At 44.7% G+C, this 25,210-nt stretch overlaps 1 protein-coding gene and 1 long non-coding RNA gene across 24 annotated transcripts in view, besides 3 other annotated features; one reads left to right on the top strand and one right to left on the bottom strand.

Annotated features, from left to right (window-relative positions):
• The window catches only part of Bcas3 (breast carcinoma amplified sequence 3), a 472,949-nt gene that overhangs the window by 99,592 nt on the left and 348,147 nt on the right, over window positions 1-25,210 (bottom strand). The gene's annotated exons all lie outside the window — the stretch shown is intronic.
• Window positions 2,179-8,396: an enhancer, noted in NCBI's record as "pDBM59". NCBI's record gives its function as "enhancer in forelimb/hindlimb" and the evidence as "EXISTENCE:transgenic organism evidence [ECO:0001131][PMID:23201014]".
• Window positions 2,179-17,972: a biological region, named in NCBI's record as "limb enhancer upstream of Tbx2".
• Window positions 6,723-24,267, top strand: Bcas3os1 (breast carcinoma amplified sequence 3, opposite strand 1). Its single transcript, NR_045875.1, has 6 exons — window positions 6,723-6,770; window positions 17,252-19,730; window positions 20,187-20,272; window positions 21,649-21,735; window positions 21,875-22,009; window positions 23,965-24,267. It is a non-coding gene; the product is annotated as a breast carcinoma amplified sequence 3, opposite strand 1 (long non-coding RNA).
• Window positions 10,085-17,972: an enhancer, noted in NCBI's record as "pDBM54". NCBI's record gives its function as "enhancer in hindlimb" and the evidence as "EXISTENCE:transgenic organism evidence [ECO:0001131][PMID:23201014]".

Here is a 25,210-nt window from a genome sequence, read left to right as displayed (position 1 = left end):
CTATTAATTTCATTTCCCTGTATTTCTGGCCACACACTCATCAACTGTCTCTGTATAAACCAGGACATTTACAATAATTTCTACAGAAAACAAAGATATTTTAGTTTTTTTCTAACAACAGTCTGAAGAGGATCTCTCCCATCAACAGTATGGGCAAAACTGGCTGCCACCCATTAAGTTCCATGTTTTCCCTATATCATGGGCAAAGACCATCTTAAAATGGATGAAGGGCATAAATTTGAAATGGCAAAGTGACTAGAAACTTCCCCAAGGAGAAGCTTTCTATCATAAGATTTCTGATGTCTTATGAAATACGACATCAAGAGTATGGGTAACACAAGAAAACTAGAAAATGGGTCACATGACATTCAAAAGCCATGCAGTCAAGGAGTGAAACCCTGTGGGGTGTGAGGAGACACTTTAAGCCTCAAGGATGACGACGAGCTAAGGGTAGAGAATCTAGAAAGACCTAGTACTTAACAGCACAGCCCACTCCCAAGTAACTATTAAAAAGCAAGCAAGCGATTCCAGTGGCCTGGCGTGGGTGGAGGCAGGAGACCTCCTGGCCAGGAACCCCACTACACAGCAAGTAAGAGGCCAGCCTGGGCTACATGAGATTCTGGCGCAAAGACTCGAAAAGATATTTACACGAAGAATATAAATAAATAGGCAATGGGAATATAAAAAGACACTTACCACTAATTACCAGGGAAATACAAGTTAAAACCACAAAGATATATCATTTCCCACCAATATCAAAATATATACAAGCAAAACCCAGGAACAGAAAGTACCCATGCACATTAGAGAAAGTGAAACCCTTATGCACTGTTAAGAATATAAAATACTTCCAGCACAGGTCCTGTGGAAAACAGTATCAAAAACCACAGAACATGTAATCCAATGCAAGCCTATTACTGGGCAAATAGTTGAAAGAACTAAAATTGAATTTCAAAGAAATAACTGTATACTTGCACAGGGCAGCATTACTCACTGTAGCCAAGATAAAGAAACCACCTACTGTGTAAGTGAAATATTTTACACCGTAAGAGGGAAATCCTGCCCTAAACTACAGTGCGAATGAACAAACCCCATGGACGTTATACAAAGTGAAGTAGGCCAGTCACAAGAGAGCCAGCACTATCATTCACTTCTATATGGGATCTAGTCACATCCATAGAAATATAAAGCAGACTGTGAGTGCTGGGACTGAGGGGTGGGGAAGGAATGGGGGTTAGGTACTGAGTAGTAGGTACCGAGTTCTTATGGGCAGAAAATATGATGAGTGTCTTCTGTCACCTTCCACCTTATCTTCAGAGAGAGAGAGAGAGAGAGAGAGAGAGAGAGACAGACAGACAGAGACAGAGAGAGACAGAGAGAGACAGAGAAAGACAGAGAGAGAGAGACTGACTCTCACTGAGGCTTACTGATTGGCCAGACTGGCCAGCAAATGAGCTCCTGGGATTCCGCTGCCACTGTGTGTCAGCACTGGGGTTACAGTATGCACCGCCATGCATAGCTTCCTCTTATATGCATGCTGGGGATCTAAACTCAAGTCTCATGCTAAGAGAATCTTCAGCTTATAAGAGAATGAAGAATGAATGAATGAATGACAAAATACAAGACAGCCAAGAGTGGAAGGAGTTGAGTTATAGAAAGAACTCAAGAGTAAATATAACTGAAGACACTGAATCTGTAGCCAATGAGAACACATCGGAAACCCAAGTGACGTCTACAAAGGCACAAAATGTAGGCCATGACATTAAGTATTCAAGAGCCCCATGGCCTACATTTTAGCTTGGTGAGAGTCGGGTGTGGACTTCCAACTAGCTTTAAGCACAGGCACACCTATGTAGGACAGGGTCTCCCCCACAGAGGAGAACCAGGAGAGAGCAGAGTCTTTCATCCCATGGGTCAGGTTTCAGGTCAAATATCTCTTTCTGGTATAATCCTTCTCAATTTTGTTCTGGAAAATTCCACGTATCACTTCCTTGCCACCTTCCCTTGAGTTCTGAATCCAACTGTAAACCTACAGTCTTATCATGCCTTTCAGCGACATGCCATTCAGTCAGTCGCTTGCTCTCCCACAGGAACTGAGATAGAGGAGCTGTGGTCACTGCAGCTGGTGGGGTCTGGATGTGTCTGTGGCCAAATGATCACTGTTTATTTCCAAAGAAACGAAAGCCTTTGCATCACCACCCACTGTGGCAATGGAAAAAATCAGCCTTCCCGCCTTCCCTGAAAGGGGACAAGAAGACAAGGACCCTGCTTTTGTTAATTCTGGGTCATCTTTAGCAGTGCGGAGTGTGCGTGTGAGAACACTGTTTATTCTGGCCCTTCTCGAAATTTACAAATTGAAACAAATAATAGTGGAGACATTTGCAACTATGGAAAAAAGGGTGTTTACAGAGTGGGAGAAAACAGACTAAATAGGCTTAGATTACCGACAATTTCTAACACGGCATGGATGGGCTGCACAAGCGGAGGTGCAGAGGGCACTAAGTCAGCTCCCTGCAGCAGCCAGACGCCAGCATCTGCATGTGACGTTGCTGGGTAACCCCGGGCACATGGACAGGAACATTTTCCTAAGCCTCCTGTTTCATCGCCCCTCTCTTAGATACTACTTCTCGGATGCCCGTCCTAGTGGAATGTTAAATCATTCAGGCCCAGGCGCTTCTCACACTTGCCCCTGGAAACTAAGTCTCCAATCTTTTCTGCAAATGAGATTGCTCGGGAGAACGGCCCTGGTTCGAGGAGCCAGTAAGGACAGTGACCACTCTTTTCAAATACCCACCTGCGGCCATTTCTTTGCTCACTTATGGGTCAACAGTAACCAAACACTGCTTTAGTGAGCCTCTGTGAAAGCACATGGGCTTCCACAAGATGCAGACCTGGCCTTCACAGAGGAAAAGGACATGTGCACAGTTAGCAAGTTCAGGTGCGTGTTTACAAGTGCTTATTATGAAAATCTGTGAGGATGAAGGTACAGGCCATAGATATTTTAGACTTTTATACACAGAGGCATTAGCAACAACTGGACATCAAACACAGGGAAATCTACAACTTACTAGGGAATGATGGCTTTGTATGGCATGATCCTGAAGTTCATTCCTTTTTTTTTTTTTTTTCTTTTTTTTCTGGTGATTGTGGTGTGTGTTTGTGTGTGGCTGTGATGTGTGTATGTGTGTGACTATGATGTGTGTGTGTGTGTGTGTGTGTGTGTGTGTGTGACTGTGATGTGTATGTGTGTGTACAGGAGCACACTGGAAGACCCGCTCAAGCACTCACTATCTTAGTCCTTTGAGACAGGGTCTCACACTGAACCTGAACTAAGACAATGGTTAGTAAGCCCCAGATATCCCGTTGTCTCATTAGGGTCACACTTAAATGACCACATCTAGCCGCCCTCACTGGGGCTAGAATGGAACCTGAACTAAATCTAGGCATGGGTCATAATCCTCACATGAGGTCCACATGCATCCTAGCCCAGCAGACCACACTATCGCATTGCTGACTGGTTCAGGAAGGAAAGGAAAGAAACAATTGCTAGGTATCTGTTACCTCTGGTGACATGCATTGCCTCAGATGATCTTCAAATGTCCCAGTGCGGTACCTAACATAATGGGACGAAGTGGACCATTGAGATGGTTCAGTGGTGAAGGCTCACACTGGCAAGCCTGACCACCTGAATCGTTAGAACCTGCAGGTGGAGGAGGAGAATTAACTCCTACAAGATGTTCTCTGACCTCTACACATGCTATGGTATGAACAAATGCAGACCCATATGTACTTACAAAAAAATAATAAATAGCCGGGCGTGGTGGCACACGCCTTTAATCCCAGCACTCAGGAGGCAGAGACAGGCGGATTTCTGAGTTTGAGGCCAGCCTGGTCTACAGAGTGAGTTCCAGGACAGCCAGGGCTATACAGAGAAACCCTGTCTCAAAAAAAAAAAAAAAAAACAAAAAAACAAAAAAACAAAAAAAAAACCCAAAAAAGACAAAAAACAAAACAAAACAAAAATAATAATAATAAATAAATCTACAATTAAAGTATAGCTGTCCCCTGAGAGGCTTTGCCAGAGCCTGACCAATACAGATAGAGAGGCTCTCAGCCAACCATCAGACTGAGCACAGGGACCCCAGTGGAATAGTTAGGGGAAGGACTGAAGGAACTGAAGGTGTTTGCAATCTCATATGAAGAACAACAATACCAACTAACCAGACCCACCCCCCCCCCGCCCCCAGGTCCCAGAGTACACATGGAGGGACCCAAAGCTCCAGCTACATATGTAGCAGAGGATGGCCTTATATGGCATCAATGGGAGGGGAGGCCCTTGGTCCTGTGAAGGCTTGATGTCCCAGCATAGGGAAGGGAGTGAGTGGCTGGGTGGCGACCCCCTCGTAGAAGCAGGGAGGTCTCGTCTTTTCCCTTTCCTATAGGATTATCATTTGATTATAGAGTAACTGCTGAATTACTCTATTGGGTTTATCCTTTTATTTCCCATCACTGCCGACTTAGGTACAGACTGAAACCAGGGTTTCATGTGCTCAGCAAGTGCTTGGCAGCTGAGCTACACACCCAGTCTGCATTCCCCCGGACTTTCCAAACAGCAGCTACATGGCCTCTAGAGAGGCCAAGGCAGAAAGATGAGTGTTCAGCTTTGTCCTTTCAATTTATTTTGTTTGTCTTTTGTTTTTGAGACTGGGTCTCACTTTGTAGCCATGGCTGGCCTAAAACTCATTATGTATATAGGGGCTGGCCTTGAATTCATAGAGATCTGCCTGCTTCTGCTTCCTGAGGGCTGGGATTCAAGTCACCATACCTAGCTTTGTCTCTCTCCATTTCTTACCTTTTCTCAATATACTGTATAGCTCGCATAGAAATGGTGTGAATAGACACCCTTGTTTCATTTCTCTTCATAAAAGAAACCTCAAGTGACAGGTGGTGGCACACACCTTTAATATCAGTGCTCAGGAGACAGAGGCTTAGAGCCAAGGCTACTGAGGGAAAACATGTCTTGGAAAACCAACAAAACAACCCCCCTAAAGAACAAAACCACCTCTGGCTTCATAAAACCAAAACAAAGCCCACCCTAAACACTAGGGCTCTGCCTGTTTCCTTCTATCTTTGAATCGTTAAACTAAGCCTAAAGTGCCGAAGAGTCATGCTAACGCCACACCAGTTGCTATGCCATCTCCGGATACCTCCGAAAGAACACATTCGAGGCGTTGGTAGTCCAGGCTAGCCTTAGAATACTGGAGGTAGCCAAGGTGCTCTTAAACTTCTGATCCTCCTGTCTCAGCCTCTCAAGTTCAAGGGCGATTAAGCATGAACCTCTGTGCCCAGATTCTAGAACCAGAAGCCTGCCAGGCTCTGGCCCAGCTGTGACCCCTGACTCAGGCATAGCTAGTTCAAACAAGAAGGTTCAATCTATTCCTGTGCATTTATGCGAAGACCAGCATGTCCACCCGAGATCATGAAGATGGTCCCATCCAACAGCACATCAGTTACCATTTTAGGTTTTGAAACTCGGGGGGAAAACATGCAGGGAAGAAATAAACAGCTTTTTTTTTTTTTTAATGTAATAACTGAAGAGTAATGAGGTTGGAAAACAGATGTGGACAGAGGGGAAATCTTGCTACAGTGTGGCCCACACAATCTGGGGAGGAATGATAAAAAGAAAAAACAACACAACTTTACAAGCTGTTTTGAGCCTGGAATTAAAAGGAGTAATCAAGCAAGGCTGCCTTATAAAGGGTCAAGGGGTAGCATCCTGCAGCGGAGAATAAGCAGAGCCCCTGCTCCTGGCCAGCTCAGGCCTCAGCCTGGGAAGAAAGGCTTCCCGGGGCAGCAGCTCTGCAGAGCAGATTCTTGATTCAGTGTTTAATAACTGCCATCTAACCTCCTTCCCCTGCCCACCCGCTCCCCAGGGAGGTACTTCCCTAATGGGTTAGCCCTTTTTAGTCTGGTTTTAGTCTCTGGCTCTTTATATTCTGAGTCGGGCAAGGGGGGGTGGGGTGGGGACCTCAGTCTATTCCTGTGACTTCCAGGCAAAATGTGTCAAATTAGATAAATGTGTCCGAGGCTGGGTTGCGAGCAGAGCACACTCACTCTTTCAATGGTCTCTTCCCACACCCCTTTCACCATGTCTGCCTCTCAGAGTCTATTCAAATGCATAAAACAATTCCAACTGAATCTTCACATGGGGTGTCTAGGGTTTTTTTGTTTGTTTGTTTGTTTGTTTGTTTTGTTTTTGTTTTTTTAAGCTTAGTATACATCACATTTGGGGAGCAACAGAGAGATGTGAATAGAGAGACCCCCAAGCCTGCCCTGTTTCTGAGGTTACCCACAGGAAGGCAACTCCCTTCTACGCCTGTGGCATTGTTTTGTTTATTACGCAGTGACTGTCAGGACACTTATCAGTTTACTAAACTGTGTTAGTCTGTACAGAGTGTCTCCCGACGTGGGGCTGTGAGAGAGCAGCCGTTGCAGTTGTCTGACTTGGCTTCTGAAAGCCTTCAACTACTGAAGTCCAGCCAGCATCTAATTTTACCCGTGAGTTCCAGGAGAGAAGAAAGCTGGTGGGAAGATTACAGAGTTCCTTGAAGCCCTGACCTACAACAGGAAGAGAGTTGTCAGCCGTCATGTCTCTCACCCTAAATTCCAAGGCAAACAACAGTGGCTGAACATTTTATAACACGTTCCCATTGTAAAATTGCATATTCCAGAAACCCGATGCTGGCTCCCTCATTTTCCATAGACCTCATGTAAGTACCAGCGCATGATCTTAAACTGAATATTTTTACTTGAGCTTTTCACTTCCAATTTGTCGAATGTACTTTGGCTTCTCTGACTTTCTTGTAAGGCGGTGGCAATCTGTTTTCACACTAACTCTTGTATGCATTCGGCTCATATCACTGAATTGGCGACCTGGGAATCTCTGAGGACACTGGTGTAAACGAATCACCACCGGGGTCTCAGGGGCTTTCTGTAAAGAGCGGGAGAAGGAGACTTTCCAGGTCTTTCGGCTCACCCGTCAGCAAGTTACTTCACTTCTCCTACACTCACCTGTGAAACGGGTGTATGAACAGCCGCGGCAGGGCAAATGTGAGGACTGATGACAGCCTACTTCGAGGGAGCTGCGCACAGTGCTTAACACAGAGAGGCATTGTCAAGTCTGTCCAAAGCAATGGGGAGAGTACCCACAGTCCTGCTCGGTGAGATGCCACAGTGGCACTCCTTTGGACAAAAGATGACCTCAAGTGCCCTAGAAGCACTAAGGGGATCAGCCAACAGGAGAGTTGGAGAGATAGGGGGTGTCTGGTGTCTACGGGAGATCTCCAACCTGATTGCCCTAGGCCAGGAATGGACAAGTGCCCACTCGAAGGCTGGTGCCCTTGGAACAGAACATGAGCCTCTTAGAAGTAGGTTGATGGAAAGGAAAAAACAAAATGGCTGGAAAAGTTCAACAGGTTCATTGAGCTCCAGATGCTAACCAACCTGCTTTCAGGGGTAGCACTTCCCATTGTTGCCAGAGACCGGTAAAGGACGGTAACAGACAACCTCAGCTTGGCCTGTGAGACAGATCACCTGGGCCCAAGCCCTGCAGCAATTACTGTGCTATGAAAGGCGGAGCTGGACTCTAATAAGTGAGAACAAAGAGCCAACCACCCTGGAACATTTAGCAGACCTCTGGGTCATTATCTGGCTCAGTTTCAGTGTTCTCAAATTCTGTGTGCTCTCGAGAAGAATGGAGATCCACAGATTAGTCCTCTGGGCACCCCTTATTATCCTCAGGTCCCTTCAAAATAAAAACACAAGTAAAAGTAAAACCCATCTAGCAGCTGCTACTACTTCAGCACTGACAGCATACTGGGTGCTACCTTTGCAAGAGGGAACCAGTTAGAAAGGGCTCAGATATAGAAAAGTGATATCCAGTACCAGCCAGGGAACAGCAAGGTTCTTTCTGGCACCCAAACAAGCTCTTTAGGAGAGAAGGGCTGTGCATACATAGACCCTTGGGTTTAAGAAGGAAACTCATCATCTAATCAGAAATGAAACAAGAATCCTCAAGAGCTCAAGGCTCATGGCAACATCTGTCAGTCTAGAATGGATTAATAAAATTACAAGGGATGGTAAAAATCTTATCTCAGAGGAATTACAAACACAAGTCCATATGCTACAACAGGATGGGACAGTCAGTGGTCAATATTTGGCCAGTGTTCTCTGTTTCCTCCCCTGTAAGACCAGAACACATGACAGAGGGCATATCCCAGGCCCATCACCCTTATTAGAAGGCCAGGGCGTAAGGAGTGAGCATCTTTCTGCTATAATACTTAATCCATTTTGTGATGTGTTCATGGGAATTTTGGGGAAGACCCTGCTGGAAGGAGGGCTCGTCAGAGGCGAGGGGCACGAGCACATGAATGAAGCTAGGAAGGTAAGGCATGCTAGGGAGATGCTTAGTAACAAGTCTGTCACACACACAGGGCTCCTCTAGGCAAGAAGTGGGAGTCGAGACGGAAAGCATCAGTTAGAACTGAAGTGGAAACAAGAGTTTGGGAAGTGTGTGCACACGGCATGTGCATTTCACTGAACAGTCATGAGCCCCCTGAGCAGCTTGTTGCTCGTGTTTGAACAGACTAAACGAAGGTCTCATATTTGTTGCAAGGCTGTCACTTCTTGGATTATATGATGGGTGGTCCCAGATCCATTTCTTCCATCATACCTCAATTGAGACATTATTTAAAGGCAGCAACATATAAGTCAACTGTCTTTCATCTCTAGGATGGAACCCCAGGGTCCTGAACATGTTACACAAACCTTTACCACTGAATTATGTTCCTAACCCTTGGCTTTGAAAGACAGTGTATGTTAGACTTGAACTTGCTAAAAGCCCTGGATGGCCTTGAGCTGACAATCCTCCACCTCCAACTCTAGAATGCTAGGCTCACAGGTATGTACCACCATCTGGTTCATTAAGGTTTTTGAGGAGAAAAATGCGTTGACATGAGAAAACTTCAGTTATTTTGGTTAAGATTCTTGCATGACTACTGGAGTATTCTAGTTAGGAGAGATTGAGTATATTTGTAAAGAAATGATTGAGTGCATGTGAAGAAATGACTGAAGATGTGTCAAAAGCCAGGATCAGTCTCTTTATCAGCTATATCATTTTTGTGCTGTTTTCTAAGCTTTAAGGCAAACATCTAGAGGTTTTTGAGAGGACCTGATGACTTTCATGGAACCATACTTAAGAACTACACTGAGTTCTTGCCTTTCTGCAGGTTGACGCCTGGGGTTGCTAATAGTTCTTGGGCCATAGGACAGAAATAACCCTAAACCTCTTAGGTTCCTTATGAAGTGACTGTTTTATGTGGCCCTGTCTCCAGCTGGCATTACCATCTAACTCCTCTGTGCCTTCCTTGGCTATCTCCAGCTGGCATTACCATCTAACTCCTCTGTGCCTTCTGGCTATCTTCAGCTGGCATTGCCATCTAACTCCTCTGTGCCTTCCTTGGCTATCTCCAGCTGGCATTACCATCTAACTCCTCTGTGCCTTCTGGCTATCTTCAGCTGGCATTGCCATCTAACTCCTCTGTGCCTTCCTTGGCTATCTCCAGCTGGCATTACCATCTAACTCCTCTGTGCCTTCCTGACTCAGCGTCTTCAAAGGAACCAGGCAGACATCGATCTCTGACACCTTGAACTCCCCAGACAAAGACATCCACAGAAAGCAAACCAGAGAAGAAACTGCTTAGGGCTTGATGGCAAGAGACTTAATGACCTCTGTAGGGTGGTCTAGGTCAGGGCCTCTGAAAGTAAATCTACAACTTTCCTGTCAAAAAGTGCCTCCATCGCATAAAGCCACCGGGCCACTTGGCTCATGCCTACCAGCAGAGGTTGAGGGTGTGGTGGGTAACATACAGTCACTAAGGAAGGTTTAAGAAAAAGTCAGAAAGTATAATATAAAGGATATAATTGTGATTTGGAGGTTCAGAAATCTGTTTAACCAGGATCCATTTTTAAGGGGAATGAGTGGTACAGTCTTTAAAAGTCTAGGAGGAAATATGTATACAGTAGCTTGCCAAGAAAACCATCAAGAACTCAAGTTTCCTTCAAGTTAAAGCCCATCACTTAATAAAATAATAAGGTATCATTCACTGAACATCTAAACAAATTGCTAGGATGTTACCACAAACAGCTCAGGGAAGAGAATACTGTGGTGAGCTTCCCACATAAGCAGCTACAGCAGAAATCCTCTAAACCCTACACACAGTATGGCTAAAACAGTCTATAAAAGAATGCTGAAGAACGACCTTTCTGTTGGAAAAGCTTCGCCCTCAGCAGACACAGCAGTAAAGCCATCTACCCAGGGAGAGGTACGGAGCCAAGTCTCCTCTGATTTCAGGGCTGACACCTACTCCTTGCTCATGAGGATATGCACACTGTGGTGCAGAAGTCTCTGCCTCCCTAGTAGCTGCATGTGATGCTTTGGCAACAGTGGCATGGAGAGGAAACAGGAAAGCAGAATGCAGAGCCAAATAGAGCATGGCTGGGGAAAGCAGTTTAGTCCCGCTCATCCAACTGCCCTCCTTCCTTCCTCCCCCCCCCCCCCCCCCGACTCTCTGAGACAGTATCTCAGTACACACCTGGGGCAAGCTTGTACCCTGTGATCCAAGGCTTCTGTCTCCCAGCTGCTGGGGTTACACACCCACCCAGTGCATCCAGCCTCAGGTTCTCTGCGGCACGTCTAACCTCAAGGTCTCTTCTTACCTTGTCCGAGGTAACCCAGAGGTGAGTAGTGACCCCCTGTGCTTGGGTTCTGATCCTTGGCAAATCCTATGTGAGATTAGCTTGGGAAAGTATTTGTGACAAGTGACAGAAGACGGAAACCGCTGATATTTTCATCCACTTCTGGGGTGGAGAAAAAGGTGAAGGATCTTCGCTGATCTCTGGTAGTTGAGAGCAAGCAACATACGAAACTTCAATAAGTCATTGTGCTCCTTCTGAGGCAATTACAGCTTTTTGAGAAAAATGTTCCCCAGTGCCTTGAGAACAAACTCAGATTAATGTAATGAAACAAGAGGCCCACAGAGGAAGGTATCAGGAAAAAAATAAGTGAGGTGACAAAATAGGTCATTTCACAGTGACCAGGCAAAATACAGGAACTGAATGATATAAGTTGGAAAAAAAAACCAAAAAACAAAAAAGTTCTCACTGAAGTCACATGAGCTTGCAGTTGACTTTTTTTTAGGTAAATGATGGCTTTGTTATAGCCCTGCTGTCAGGTGGTGGCAGAGGGATAGGAGCCCAAAGGGAAGGTCACCGAGACACTGGCTGAGGTAACAATTCTACTTTCTAAGCCCATGAGTCCTGTATTTAAAAAGAAATATGCTGCTCATAGCTGCGTAGGCAGCTAGAAAGTTAAGTCATCTTCAGAGTAGGGTTATTACCGCAAGCCTCCAGGGTCCTGCTGAGGGAGGCCGGCAGCAACCCAGCAGGGCTAAGCCTCTTCAAGGTTTTAAATGAAAAACATCCACTTAACTTTTATAGGGGATTGTTCCCTAATAACACACGAGGAAGGCGGCTGGCTCTCTTGAGTTTTCCAGCAGGGTTGTCTCTATGTTGACTAAGGAACAAGGGTACAACTGCCATTTTAACTAGGGCCCCAGTGGGCCAAACAGAGAAGAAAGCCTAAAGGATTTAGGTCTCTGGCAAATTAGCTGAAGGCTGTTTCTCCAACAGAGTTCCTTTTATATGTAAATTAGACAAGATTCCATCCAATGACTTCGCTAGGCTAGCAGAAGTAAAGCCAGGCTAGGTCTGAGCCTCAATTTTCCCAGGGAAGCCAAGGAGAATGAATTACAAAAGATACTCCACAACTCCGGAGGAACAAAGTTAACCCAGGAACCAAACAGAACAGGAACAAGGAGGAGCCCTGGGGACCTGGGGACCTGGGTTCCACAGCTGGCATCTGATCGCAGGACTCCTGGCAGCCTTGGGCTAGACTTTTGGTGGCTTTATGACCTCTTTACTCTCTCTGCCTTAGGCAACCCTGGTTCTGACAGTCTACTCACAAGGCCACATTCCTAACAGTGACTCTGTATTCAGCAACTGCACAAGTTAACAGTCGTGAAAAACAAACGTGGCACAACCTGAATGGTATTACTAACAACAGACTCACATCAAGCCAGGTGCTGGAGTATGTCTGTCACATGCACTTATTTAACCGTCTTGATGACAGTGAAGCAGAGGTTCACAGGATGGTTTGTAGAAGCAGCAGCTTCTCAGAGAAGTTACAAAGTTTGTAGGTACAACATGGGGTGAACCCCTAGAGTCAAAACCAAGAGGGAGAGGATGGAAGACAATGAGGCTGGCCCCGAGAGCACTCTGGAGCACACAGGACACCAGGCTGATCCCAGTGACAGTCAGTCTAGCAGCCAGAGAGCTCAGGGACAGGGACTTCAGGGCTGCTCCCATGCCACTGCCAAGGAATGAGGACAGAGAATGAGATAACCCTTAGGGCCCTTTTACCCCTAACACTTGGCACAAGGGACCCTGTTCTGTAAGGATCCAGGAACTGTTTAATTCCCAGGCTCAAAAAAAAAAGTTCTTCATTTCTATTTTAAAAATTGCTTGTTCCCGTGGCCCCGGAATGCCTGCCTCTGGCCCCTCTGGAGCCCTGGGTTATGTGAAAGCCGCCGTGCCCAGCTGGCCCGGGGGCGGGGCTAAGCCTCCCTGGCTGGCTTGTGACATGCTCCTGACGTACTGTGTGGTCAAGGAGCTGGAACTGGGGGGGCTGAATAAGGGCCAAGCCTTGCACTTCAGCTTCCTGACCTGGCAGCCATTCAGAGAGACCCTGCTAAGTGCTATTTCCTAAATACACTCTCTTTTCATAACAATCTTACCACATTGCTTTCCTTTACAAGCGCTCTTAAAAAAGGGAACTGGACTCCTTCTGGTTAATCTACACAGACTACATTTGGAAACCATCAGAAACTGAACTCTAAACAAAACGTTATTAATGTGTTGTAATCTGCCCTCTATGTTGCAGATGAAAAGAAAATGTTTTATAGTTTTGGAGCATACGTTTTAATTGCCTTTTAAGAGTGCATATACTTTTAGTACTTCATGTTATAAAACTGTAGTATCTGTTTCTTGATAACTGTTGAGTGATCTCAGCTATTTTTATTAGTTGTCCCGCCCCCCTCCATTTCTCATCCTTTGCTCCCTTTTTCTCCTAAACTGCCACCCATGGGAAGTTCCTTTAGATCAAGCTTAATATGAAGCTCACGTATTTGGGGGTCTTCATTATAAATAGCTTCTTTACAGCCTCCGCCTCGCTATAAAACACGTGTGCCTGAAAACGAGTTCCATAAACAAAGATGGACTGGGTGGCTTTGTACAGTAATCCAGCCGCGCTGGGAACGCAGCAGTCTAGCCTTTTCCCCAGTGCGATGGCTTTTTTATGGGGGCCAGATGACCTGTGGAGATCTGATGCTCCTGCTACTTTTCTCAACTGTGCAGCCCTGTCCCAGGAGACTAACACATCAGTCAACAATGCCAAGTCTTGGATGCACCAGGATCCAGTCTTTTTTCCAGCAGTGAGTCCCAAATTCATCCACAAAATCTCCGCCAGCCTGCCACTAGGCTGACAGGTCCTTGGAAAGTCAGGTCACATGCCAGCGTCTTCGGGAGTCGAGGCTTTGGTTGTTTTGCCTTCCAAGTGGGCTTACAACACCTAGACCTAGCACTAGTGATCTGTGACTGGTGTATAGGAAATGACATGGCTGTTCTGGGCTAAGAGTTTGCTGGGGTAGGGCCAGGGCCTGGAGGCAGTGGTGGAATTGTTGTGTTGGGCTCCTGAGTCATCTCTAGCATGAAGAGTGCCTACTGCTCTGAAGCATCTCAAGGTAGCCATCAGTCACAAAAGCCTTCGGAGATCAGCCAATCTAGGACTCATTTTCAAAGGCCAGATTCACAGATTCCTTGAACCAGAAAGACATTCCTAGTGGTTATCTGGCCTACCTCACTTTTGGTTAGGGAGCAGAAGCTGAGGTCAGTAACTCTTGAAGAGCTCTGAGTGTTTCTTACTATCTAGAGCTCAGCTCAGAAGCCTGGCTTCCCGGTCTTCCCACCAGCTCTCGGCCCAACCCATGTGTTCGTAGGAACTCCTTGCTGAGAGTGCCCTGCAGTGGTCTTAAAATGGGAGGCTGCTTTCTTTCTCTTTCTTGGTTGTACCATCACCCTTATTCTTCTGAGGTCTCTGGCACTCCCTCGTGCTTTCTGATCCCCTGGGCATTAGGCACTGACACAGAAGAGAGGTGCTTAGCTATGGCCTAGTTCTCTGAAGCAGAGTCTCTTCTCTCTTCCTCTCTCACAAAAGCACTAGAATTTGCCCAACAGCTCAGCAGACATGATGGCTGTACTCATTCATAAGGAGCTCATAAGGGGCGCTTGTTTATAGATCTAGGTTTGAAATCACTAGAACTTGTGTTTACTTATATTAGTTTTAGTGTTGGTGTTTTGAGGCAGAGTCTCATGCTACCAAGCTTGCCAAACTTACCCTGTACCCAAGGTTACTTCTTCCCTCCTGCTGGGATTACAGGTCTGCAGCCAGAACCTTAGAATTTGTGTTTCAAGTTAGATTTTCATCTCTTCCTTTCTTTTAGTAACCCATTACTTTACATACATACTGAAGAAGGCAAATTAATTAGAAATACATTCAGCCAAGAAGACACATCTCTCTCCAGGGCCCAAGCTATGAGCTCTCCACAAAGCTTCTCGCACCAATCCAAGGAGAATAGCAGCGCATTTCATAACCTTCTTCCCTTCTACAGTGGCCGCTGCTGCTCATATTAATTACCTTGATTTGTGTGTGTGTGTGTGGGGGGGGCTTTTCAAACTTTCCTCATTTAATTTCAGTTGAGAATCTTTGTGGCAGTGATATCTGAATGCCTTGGGTCATCCCAAAAGAAAGCTTCAAGAACGTCAAGTGTGGTTGTGTATGTATGTGTGTGTATACACACACATACAGAGTTTTGCATCTATCGGCTAGCTATAGAAAGGACTTTTTCTTTTGGACACATAACAAGTTGGTTATAAAAACACTGGGAGCTGGGTATGGTAGATCCTAGTTCTAGGGAGGCTGAGGTGAGATGGATTTTATGAATTCAAGGCCAGCCTGGGCTACACAGTGAGGCTTTATCTCAAAAACCCTAAAACCAAAACATCAGGCAGAGAGAAAGCTACCCAGAGACTCTTGGCCATAACACGCCATCATTTTATAAAGTCTTGAAAAGAACTGTCTTCTGAAACTCCTGAAATAATAGAGGGTTTGGGTGGGGGCTTCCCCTTACATCAGTAAGGGGAGACTGCTTCCATTCCATAACTTTTGGATTAATGGAGTTTCTGAGAGAGACTCAACAGTTCTGTTGAGACTCTGCTAACATCTCTGCTTAAGGCTTCAGCAATACCGTTTTGGGGTGTGTGCTTCATGACCTTTTGTGCTAGCAAATAAGCCCTTGGAGGATTAAAATTAACGTTTCTCATCCCTATTTAAGAAGAGCTCGGTCTGGGAACAGAATCCAGTGGGGGAGGGGGGGGGGCAGGCCTGAGTAAGATACCAGTGCAGCAGGGAACGCAGCCACTGCTTTAAGGTCTGTATTTTTAAAATTAAAATTTTACAGGAGTAGTAGAAAAAAAAGAGGAAAATATTAATCTAAAAAAAGTCATGGAATAATGAACCTTTACGTTTCTAGCGTTCGTATGTATACATTTTTTGAGGTCACTGGTGGAGCTTGAACACAGGGGTATCGTTCTTGCTGAGCTGCATCCCCAACCCTCATGAAAACATTCGAAAAAGCGAATGTTTGACTTGAAACTTCTTGACCTATGCACGCAACATATCCTATGCCCCTTGTGCAGACCACACAGAATAGTCAATGAGGTTCTGGTGTCCGGTGCGGTGAGAAGCCTTATTACCGGGCTATCAGGATTGGTCGTCTGCCTGCCAGAAAGCTGGTCAGATCAATTCCCACAGTGACATGCTCTGGAACTGAGTGTCACTAACACTTCCTGTCTGCTGAGGAACCACAGACCAGGCACATTCTCACATGGCCTCTGCCCTCTGATCTTGTATCTGACCCTTCCTCCCAAGGCCCGAGGCGCTGTGGGAATGTATGCCATGCTTATACCCTCAGCTGCTAGTATCTTGCTTTTCTGAAAAGTTCCTGGGAAACAGTCTGCAATTATTGAGAATTCTCTCCCTCCTCCTCCATCACCGTCTCCCCCCACTCCTCTGCTAGGTAGGGGCTTACTAAATAGCTCCCACTGTCCTGGAGCTTGCTCTGTAGCCTAGGTTGGCCCAGAACATCAAACTAAAGGTCTTCCTGGGATCTGGATGTGGCTGGACCTTTCTGCCTTCCTCCTACTGTTGTAAAGTACCAGCTACAATTCACAGAATCATCCCTTTATCCAGGGACAAGGGACTCACAATAAGCATGTCAGAGCAGAAGCAGACCTTTGAATTGCCAGTGTCAAAAGGACCCCCAGAGATCCCACTTAACAGACACTGTCTTAGACTATATCATTTTCTTCAGGGCCTCTACAAGCACGATTTAAGAAGTGCCCAGAGAGCCAGAGAGGTCTCCAAAAGAAGCTAATTCAAGAGAGATTTCCAAGCCCACATCCAAACCAGACGAGATGTGGAACTCAGGGAAGTGTCCTAACAAAACAGCCCAACAAGGCGCCCTTGCTCCTTTTGTCAACCCGCAGAAGGGAGAGCAAAGTGCCAACTCAACAGCCTTTCAGAGCAGCCAGTCGCAACCGCAAGTGGGGCTCCTCTTCCAGTACATGGGTGGCTAGGGAAGCAAACCCACCACAGCTCCAGTAGACAAGCCCTGAAGCCTGCCAAGTGAGATGCACATGCCCTAGGGGTTGGGCCTGTGGGCAGCCCAGACAGATCCAATGGTGTTGCACAAAGTGGCTGTGATCTCCAGCCATCCTCAGGTAGAATATGCTACCCTGAATTTGCAAAACTGCTCAATAAAATTTTACTGCCAAGGCGAAAGGAGAAACATCTGCTCTGCTCAGGAGCAGCTGTGGTCAGCAATAAGGCAGCTGGTCTAGGGCCAAGGCCGCCGCTGCCCCCCGTAGGTGGTATTGTGGTCACCAGTAATTAGTTTGGAGAATTTCATGGAGTCAAGGTTAACTAAATGGACAAGGAAGATTTTATTTCATCTTCTAGCTTCAGTCCCTAAAGAAGAAAACGGTGACAAGAAATCGGAAGTCCAATGCAGTCTGTACTCTTCATGGATGAACTTCTCATGTTAAGTGCAAGTATTTATATGGTACATGTCTGACAAAGGAAGCCTTCCTACAATCATTACTGATTGGACAGCTCCTATAGACAGCATCAGTTTATAAGTGTTTCCTTTCTGATACACGTTACAGAATACTGTAAAGAAATTATGAAAATTATATTGAACAAATCAAGAAGTGGTTCAAGTTTTTGAAAACCTCAATTTAAAGTTTACATATTTTCAAAGTTGAATAATTTTACACTGGGGTGGGAAGTGAAGTATAAATAAACATTTGCTTAAAGGTACTGAGTTGTGATAATTTTTCATGGAATGAGACTGTCAGGCAGTAGCAGTTAAATTAATATATACTGTACTTAAAAAATTAAACACTTGAGAAATAACCTTTTTAGCCACTGGAAAATGGCAAAGTCTAAGACATTTCAATCAAGTTAATTTGGGTATTAGAGAAATGCATTTTCCCACCAGAAACTATGTGAAGAAACAAATTAAACAAAATGGCCCTCCGGATGCTCGGGTAGCCCTGGGCGAGGAGCGGCACCATTGCTTGTCAATTAGGTTATTATACACACACATTCCCTCATTTTAAATCACGCCAAAGCTGAACGGTTGAAGGTATATCAAAATGAAGCATGACTTGCAATTTAAATGGTTTTTTGTTTCTTTGTTTTAACTTTCTTTTTACTCCTGGACAAAGGGTCCTGCTGGGTTTCTCAGGTTGGGCTGTCTAATTTCTTAGCTCCAAAGAGCCTCCTGCCTCAGTCCCCTGCACAACAGCTGAGACTACAGGCTTGAACCCACTGTAGTAGCTTGAACCCACTGTAGCTTGAACCCACTGTAGCTTGAACCCACTGTAGTAGCTTGAACCCACTGTAGTAGCTTGAACCCACTGTAGTAGCTTGAACCCACTGTAGTAGCTTGAACCCACTGTAGTAGCTTGAACCCACTGTAGCTTGAACCCACTGTAGTAGCTTGAACCCACTGTAGTAGCTTGAACCCACTGTAGTAGCTTGAACCCACTGTAGTAGCTTGAACCCACTGTAGTAGCTTGAACCCACTGTAGCTTGAACCCACTGTAGTAGCTTGAACCCACTGTAGTAGCTTGAACCCACTGTAGTAGCTTGAACCCACTGTAGTAGCTTGAACCCACTGTAGTAGGCTCAGAGTTTCTCTTTAACAAGCACTAACCTAGAGCAACTAGTCTAATTCAGCTATGTGTTCTAGGATCTTTCCCTAGCTCACCCTGGCATGCTAAAGTTCCTAGAACAAAAGTTCCTGAGCAGTCTTGGAAGTAGAAGAAGAGGCCAGGAGAACACTTTAACCAGCTCTGAAGTTACCTCAAAGACACCAGCATGGAGACAGATCAGTTTTTCTGGCCACACTAGCTGCAGGGCTCAGGCCCAGACTTCCCAAGGCAGGACAGTGGCAATTTGGACAGGTTACTTAACTCCCTCACCCCACCCCAACTTCCGTTTCTTTTACTTGTCAAGGTCTAGCCTTGGACTGGGTCCCCAACAAATATGCAACAGACCCTGAGAGCTGCTCACAGCCCCACTACACTGCAGAAGGCAGGGAAGGCAGGCAGGCTGTCCTTTTGCTTTTGTTTTCAACAACACCTTGAGACTAAGAAACAACAGAAGTAACTTTAGGATTGCCGTAGGAGCTGAGTGTTTCTGTTAAATTATTTATTTTATTTATATGAGTACACTGTCACTGACACATCAGAAAAGGGCATCAAATACCATTACAGATGGTTGAGATGATGTGGTTGCTGGGAATTGAACTCAGGGCCTCTGGAAGAGCAGTCAGTGCTCTTAACCACTGAGCCCTCTCTCCAGCATGGAGCTGAGTTTTTAAGGGCTAGGTTAAAGCCCTTCATCTAAAACCACCGAATGTAGGCAGGCACAGGAGACCCGGTGACTTCAGTTTGGGCACATAAAATTTTCTACTAAAGAGAAAATTCCTCTGACACCAGAGGGGGCAACTTTTTAAAATAAGCAATGTTATATAGATCAGTAATATTTGATTAGATACTTCCTTATAGTTGACCAGGCTCCAACAAGAAAGATGAGTAGCAAATCAGAAACACCACCAAATGGGAAGTAGATCTAACATCCTGTTGCCTCTTGGTACATTCTATTGCCTGTTCAAAATGGAGTCTCATAAAGTCAGGTTACCTTGAAATTCTTACATTGAAATGTTGGAATTTATAATCATGAGCCACCAAATCTAACTTAGTATCTTTTTCTCCTACATGCTCAGTGGGCAAGAGCTTGTTGCTCTTGCAGAGGACCAGCACCCACATGGTGGCTCACAACTGTCTGTAACTCCAATTACTGGGGATCTGACGCCCTCTTCTGGACTGCACAGGCACTGCATTCATATAACATACATCCATGCACTCAGGTTTGTTTTTTTTTTTTTTTAAGGAAGAATAAGTAAAGAATATAAGAATGAGGCAATTTTCCCCATTGCTCATGGATGATGTAATTTTTAACAACTCCTAGTCACTCTGTCTCCAGGATCATCTTATTCACACCGTCTCTTGAGACTGAATGGGTTTCTCTATCACTTTTCACCTTAACCCACTGAAAACCAATTTCTTTGTCTTTTAGTTAATGCCTTTTAAAAGACTGGCAAAGTAAATCTAAAGTTGGAGTATGTGCTTGTTAATAATGATATTAAACAATAATGGCAAAGGATTTATAAGTAGTTTCAACTTCCTTCTATTTGTCTTATATTTTTCCTATAATAAATGTAGCTTGGGAGGAAAAGTGGCTTTTAGATGCTCTGGGTTTGAAGTTCCTATGTAACTGAGGATGGCCTGGATCCAGCTCCTTACCCTCTTCCTCTGCCTCCTAGGGCTGGGACTGCAGGCAAGTGCCATGTGTCGCCTTGACCAGGACATGGGATGCTGGGGCTCAAAACCAAGAATTCCTGCACAGCGGGCAAGTGTTCGAGTTCCACCAACTGAACAACATTCTCATCCTGACATACTCTTTTTGGGGGTTGAAGCGAACAATGACCCAACATCTCCTAGCTCCCCACACAATGAGCAATTAAATTACTCCTTTCGGTTTCTGAAGTTTCAGCCAGTGGATGAATCCGTTCAGGTAAAGGAAAACCCTGAAGGTCACGACAACGGTGCTCACTCTAGTCAGAAAGTATCTGTGGTTTTGTTGTTGCTGGGTGTGCTGGAATTTTATGTCAAGTTCTCACTAGTTGTAGTCACTTTAGAGGAGGGAATCTCAATTGAGAAAATACCTCTATACAATGATGCTTACAGGCAGGCAAGCCTGTGGGGCAATTTCTTAATTCGTGATTGACTGGGGAGGGCCCAGCCCATTGTGAGTGATGCCATCCCTGGGCTGGTGGTCCTTGGTTCTATAAGAAAGCAGACTGAGCAAGCCCCGGGAGCAAGCCAGTAAGCAGCATTCCTCCATGGCCTCTGCATCAGCTCCTGCCTCCAGGTTCCTGCCCTCTCTTCCTTCAGTGATAGACTACAATGAGGAAGTATAAGCCAATTAACTTTCCTCCAGTTGCTCCTGGTCACGTGTTTTGTCACAGCAATAGTAACCCTAAGAAGACATTGCTTGTGCTATTGGAAATGGAACCTAGCACCTTACTCAGGCTAAGCACACACACTGTGCCCTGAGCTGCATCTCGAGAGTCTGCAATTTCTTGAGATGGAACTCTGTAGAAGTCCAAGTCTGTGTGACAAACTGAACAGACATCAGAATCCAGGACTCAGAATTTGGGTCTGGGTTTCTACCCCTAGAGGAGTTTCATGGAAAATCATTTCTTGTCTACTGTGAAGTTTAGGGAGAACCTGCAACAAATAACCTGCGGTTAAAGATAAAGATTATAAATTAATTTCTCAGTAAGAATGAAATTGGGGCAGGCTTGGTGGTACACGCCTTTAATCCTAGCAGTAGGGAGGCAGTGGTAGGCAGATGTCTTCTGAGGCGAGCCTGATCTACACGGTGAGTTTCTAGCCCAAAAAGAAATAAGGACTCTCACTATGTACCTTGCCCTCCCCCCACCCACACACAAAGCCTGCCTTTAGTATAGGGCCTGAAAAGGTGAGAGTCGTAAGAGGAAACCGGAGAGGCAATGGCGCTGGCCTGAGCAATGGCTCTTGGATGTGTGTGCAGCAGAAGGGGCGACAAGCAGGAGCCACAACGAAGGAGGCCCAGCAAAGCCTTGGTGTTTCAGAGTGCAGATGCTGCGGACATTAGCTTGCTTGGGACATGCTCTTAACACATTTACACACTTATAGGTGTGTGGCACCACATTCAGCTTGTCGGACTCTGTAATTCTACAGGCTGACGGCTGAGGCGGAAGGACGGTGAGCTCTAGGCCAGCCTGGACTACACAGTGAAGCCCAGCTTAAAAAAGAAAAAAACGGCCAGTAAGTGTTGGGATGGGATCCAAGGATGGATTCATGGGAAGTCAATTCTTAGTGCTTGTGAGAAAGCTACAAGAAAACAAGACAAGTCTTGTGACCTCAGTTTCTTCAAATGACAGAACTGTTCTTGTGCTCCTCCCAGGTGTCTTGGAGAAAACTGAGTTTCCAGCAGCTGGTACTCATGTCCTTGTGACTCAGACAGCTTGGGCTCATGAGCTCTACTCAGCTGACCTGTTGTAATCGTCTGGGTATAAATTGTCTGATGTTCTGAATACGGGTGGGTATTGAAGGAGACTTCAGGTTTGTTTTTTTTTTTTTTTTTTTAGCACCCCCTATCTCCTAGGTTCATGCAATAGATAAATAAGTATTAAAATGTGCTCAGTATCACTAACCAAGGAAACTCAAAGCACAATTACTGCCTCTTATCTGTTATGGCTATTACAAAAACCATAAAAGAAACAAATACTGACACGTGTGCATAGAAAAGGGACTCAGTGTAGACTGTGAGTGGACTGTGAACTGGTGCAGTCACATGAAAAACAGTACAAAGCACCTTTTTTTTTTTTTTTTTCAAATTAAAAATCTAGTAACTATACTTCTGGGTACCTATCAAAAAAGAACAGAAATCTGGATCTTGATGAGAGACCTGTCTTCCTGCCTTCACCCTAGCATTTGTCAGTCATGAAAACACACAAGCAAAATGAACAGAGGAGAATGGATAATGAAAATACGATATGTAGATCCAATGAAATATCCATCTCTAAAAAAGAGAAATATTTCCAGTTATGACAAACTGGATGTAAGGTAAATGAAATGAAGTGAGCTAGTTACAGAAGTGTGAATCCTACCTGATTCCATTTATATAATAAATCTAAAATCTACATGGTGGTTACCTGGAACCTAGGAAAGGGATGTTTAGGAGGCATTACTCACAGGGTACAAAACGCTGGCTATAAAAGATGAGTAAGGAATGAGATGTGGAAACATACACAGAGTGGGAGAGCGGGAGAGTGGGAGAGAGGGGGGAGAAAAGGAGAAGGAGACAGAGAGGGAGAGGGAGAGGGAGAGGGAGAGGGAGAGGGAGAGGGAGAGGGAGAGGGAGAGGGAGAGGGAGAGGGAGAGGGAGAGGGGACAGATTATGGTATGGAGCCCTGCTTCTTAAACTGATTTAAGAATCCCACATGGAGCTGGGCTGGGCGTAGTGGCACACGCCTTTAATCCCAGCACTCAAGAGGCAGAGGCAGGCGGATTTCTGAGTTCGAGGCCAGCCTGGTCTACAGAGTGAGTTCCAGAACAGCCAGGGGAACACAGAGAAACCCTGTCTCAAAAAACCAAAAAAAAAAAAAAAAAAAAAAAAAAAGAATCCATTTGTCAATTCTTGATCATACAGCACAAGCCATTGCTGTTCTGTTTAGGAATTTTTCCCCTGTGCCCATATCTTCGAGGCTTTTCCCCACTTTCTCCTCTATAAGTTCCAGTGTCTCTGGTTTTATGTGGAGGTCTTTGATCCACTTAGACTTGAGCTTTGTACAAGGAGATAAGAATGGATCAATTCCCATTCTTCTACATGATAACTGTCAGTTGTGCCAGCACCATTTGTTGAAAATGCTGTCTTTTTTTCCACTGGATGGTTTTAGCTCCCTTGTCAAAGATCAAGTGACCATAGGTGTGTGGATTCATTTCTAGGTCTTCAATTCTATTCCATTGATCTACCTGTCTGTCACTGTACCAGTACCATGCAGTTTTTATCACAATTGCTCTGTAGTACAGCTTTAGGTCAGGCATGGTGATTCCACCAGAGGCTCTTTTATTGTTGAGAATAGTTTTTGCTATCCTAGGTTTTTTATTATTCCAGATGGTGGTTAGGGGAGCAGGGCGGGGGGGGGGGGGGAGGGTATAGAGAACTTTCGGGATAGCATTTGAAATTTTGAAATGTATATAAAGAAAATATCTAATAAAAAAAGAGAGAAAAAGATTCCAAAGCAGTTTTATCTCATGAGAAATAATAATAATAGTAATAGTAATAATAATAATAATAATAATAATAAATCCCACATGGGGATCGCGTAAATGAATCTAGGGCTGTGAGAGCTTCAGGAGCAGCAAATGGCTTCTGAACGTGTAAAACTTAAGATTTAACTTCATGTCAAGCACAGAACGAATCTGCTGTTTTCTGTCAGCACTCTGTGTTGCACAGTGAGACTTCACTGAGAATTTGCTTCTGAACAGAAGCCATGACACCAAGGAACCCCGCCTGAAAACTTCAGCTCAGACTTCAGACAACTGTGCTACAGCACGTACCAATTTTACTGCACATCTGACACATTCTGTTCTTATAGAAACATAATTGTTTAATTAGAGAAAATAAACGTTTTAATATTTTCCTACTATCATTCTTTAATATACAAGTACAAATTAATCTGTGTTTAAACTGTATCATGTTAGAACATTTATTTTTAAGTGAATATTTTCAAATAATAAATATTTTCATTTTAAAAGGAAAATTTTAAAAATTAAAGGTGCTGAATTGAACTGAATTAAAAAATTATTTAATGAGTTTTTGTTTTAGGATTAGATCAGAACTTCTACCAATATTTCAAATGGCCCTGTATTGTGTGTGTGTGTGTGTGTGTGTGTGTGTGTGTGTGTGTGTATGTGTGTATATGTGTGTGTGTGTGTGTGTGTATGTGTGTGTATGGTGTTTATTAGAACAGCTTACAGGCTGTGGTACAGCTAGCCCAACTATGGCTGTCTATCAACAGAAGATACAACAATCTAGCAGTTGTTGAGGCCAGGAAGCCGGGTGTCTCAGCTGGTCTTCTGTATATGTAGGAATCCCCAAAACGTAGGCTCTAATGCTAGTGAAGGAATGAGAGCAAGCAGGCAAAAAGAAAGCCAGCTTCCTTCTTCCATGTCCCTCACAGAGGCTGCCAGCAGAAGGTGTAGCCCAGATTAAATGTCTTCCTACCTCGAAGATCCAGATTAGAAGTTGGTCTTTCCACTTTGAATGATTTAATTAAGGAGAAAAAAAATCTCTATGACTGGAGCACTGGCTGCTCTTCCAGAGGACCTGGGTTCAATCCCCAGTACTTACACGATGGCTCACACCTGTCTATTACTCCAGTTCCAGGGCTTCTGACACCCTAACAGACATACATGAAGGCAAAACACCAGCGAACATAAAATAAAAATAAATTATATACTAAAAAAAAAAATTCCTCACAGGTGTGCCTAGCTATTTGGGTTTTAGTTAGTTCCAGATTGTAATCAAGTTGACGAACAAAATAGCCATCACAGGCCTAATATAGTTCTGCCATTCTGTACTAGAATAGCATTCTCAGCACTGCCGATTTAAAATTAAAATATGATGAACTCTGAAAAGTGTTGCATATGCCTGATAGTCTTTAGAGTCACATACTCAGGCAAAACTTAGTTGTTTTATAAAAATTTAAAAGCACATTGATCGAATTCATATGGA

The sequence above is a fragment of the Mus musculus genome, chromosome 11 (genome assembly GCF_000001635.26).
Source record: "Mus musculus strain C57BL/6J chromosome 11, GRCm38.p6 C57BL/6J".
Classification (NCBI taxonomy): Eukaryota; Metazoa; Chordata; class Mammalia; order Rodentia; family Muridae; genus Mus; species Mus musculus.
The sequence above is the reverse complement of the archived record's forward strand: the minus strand, read 5'-3'. Positions and strand labels throughout refer to the sequence as shown.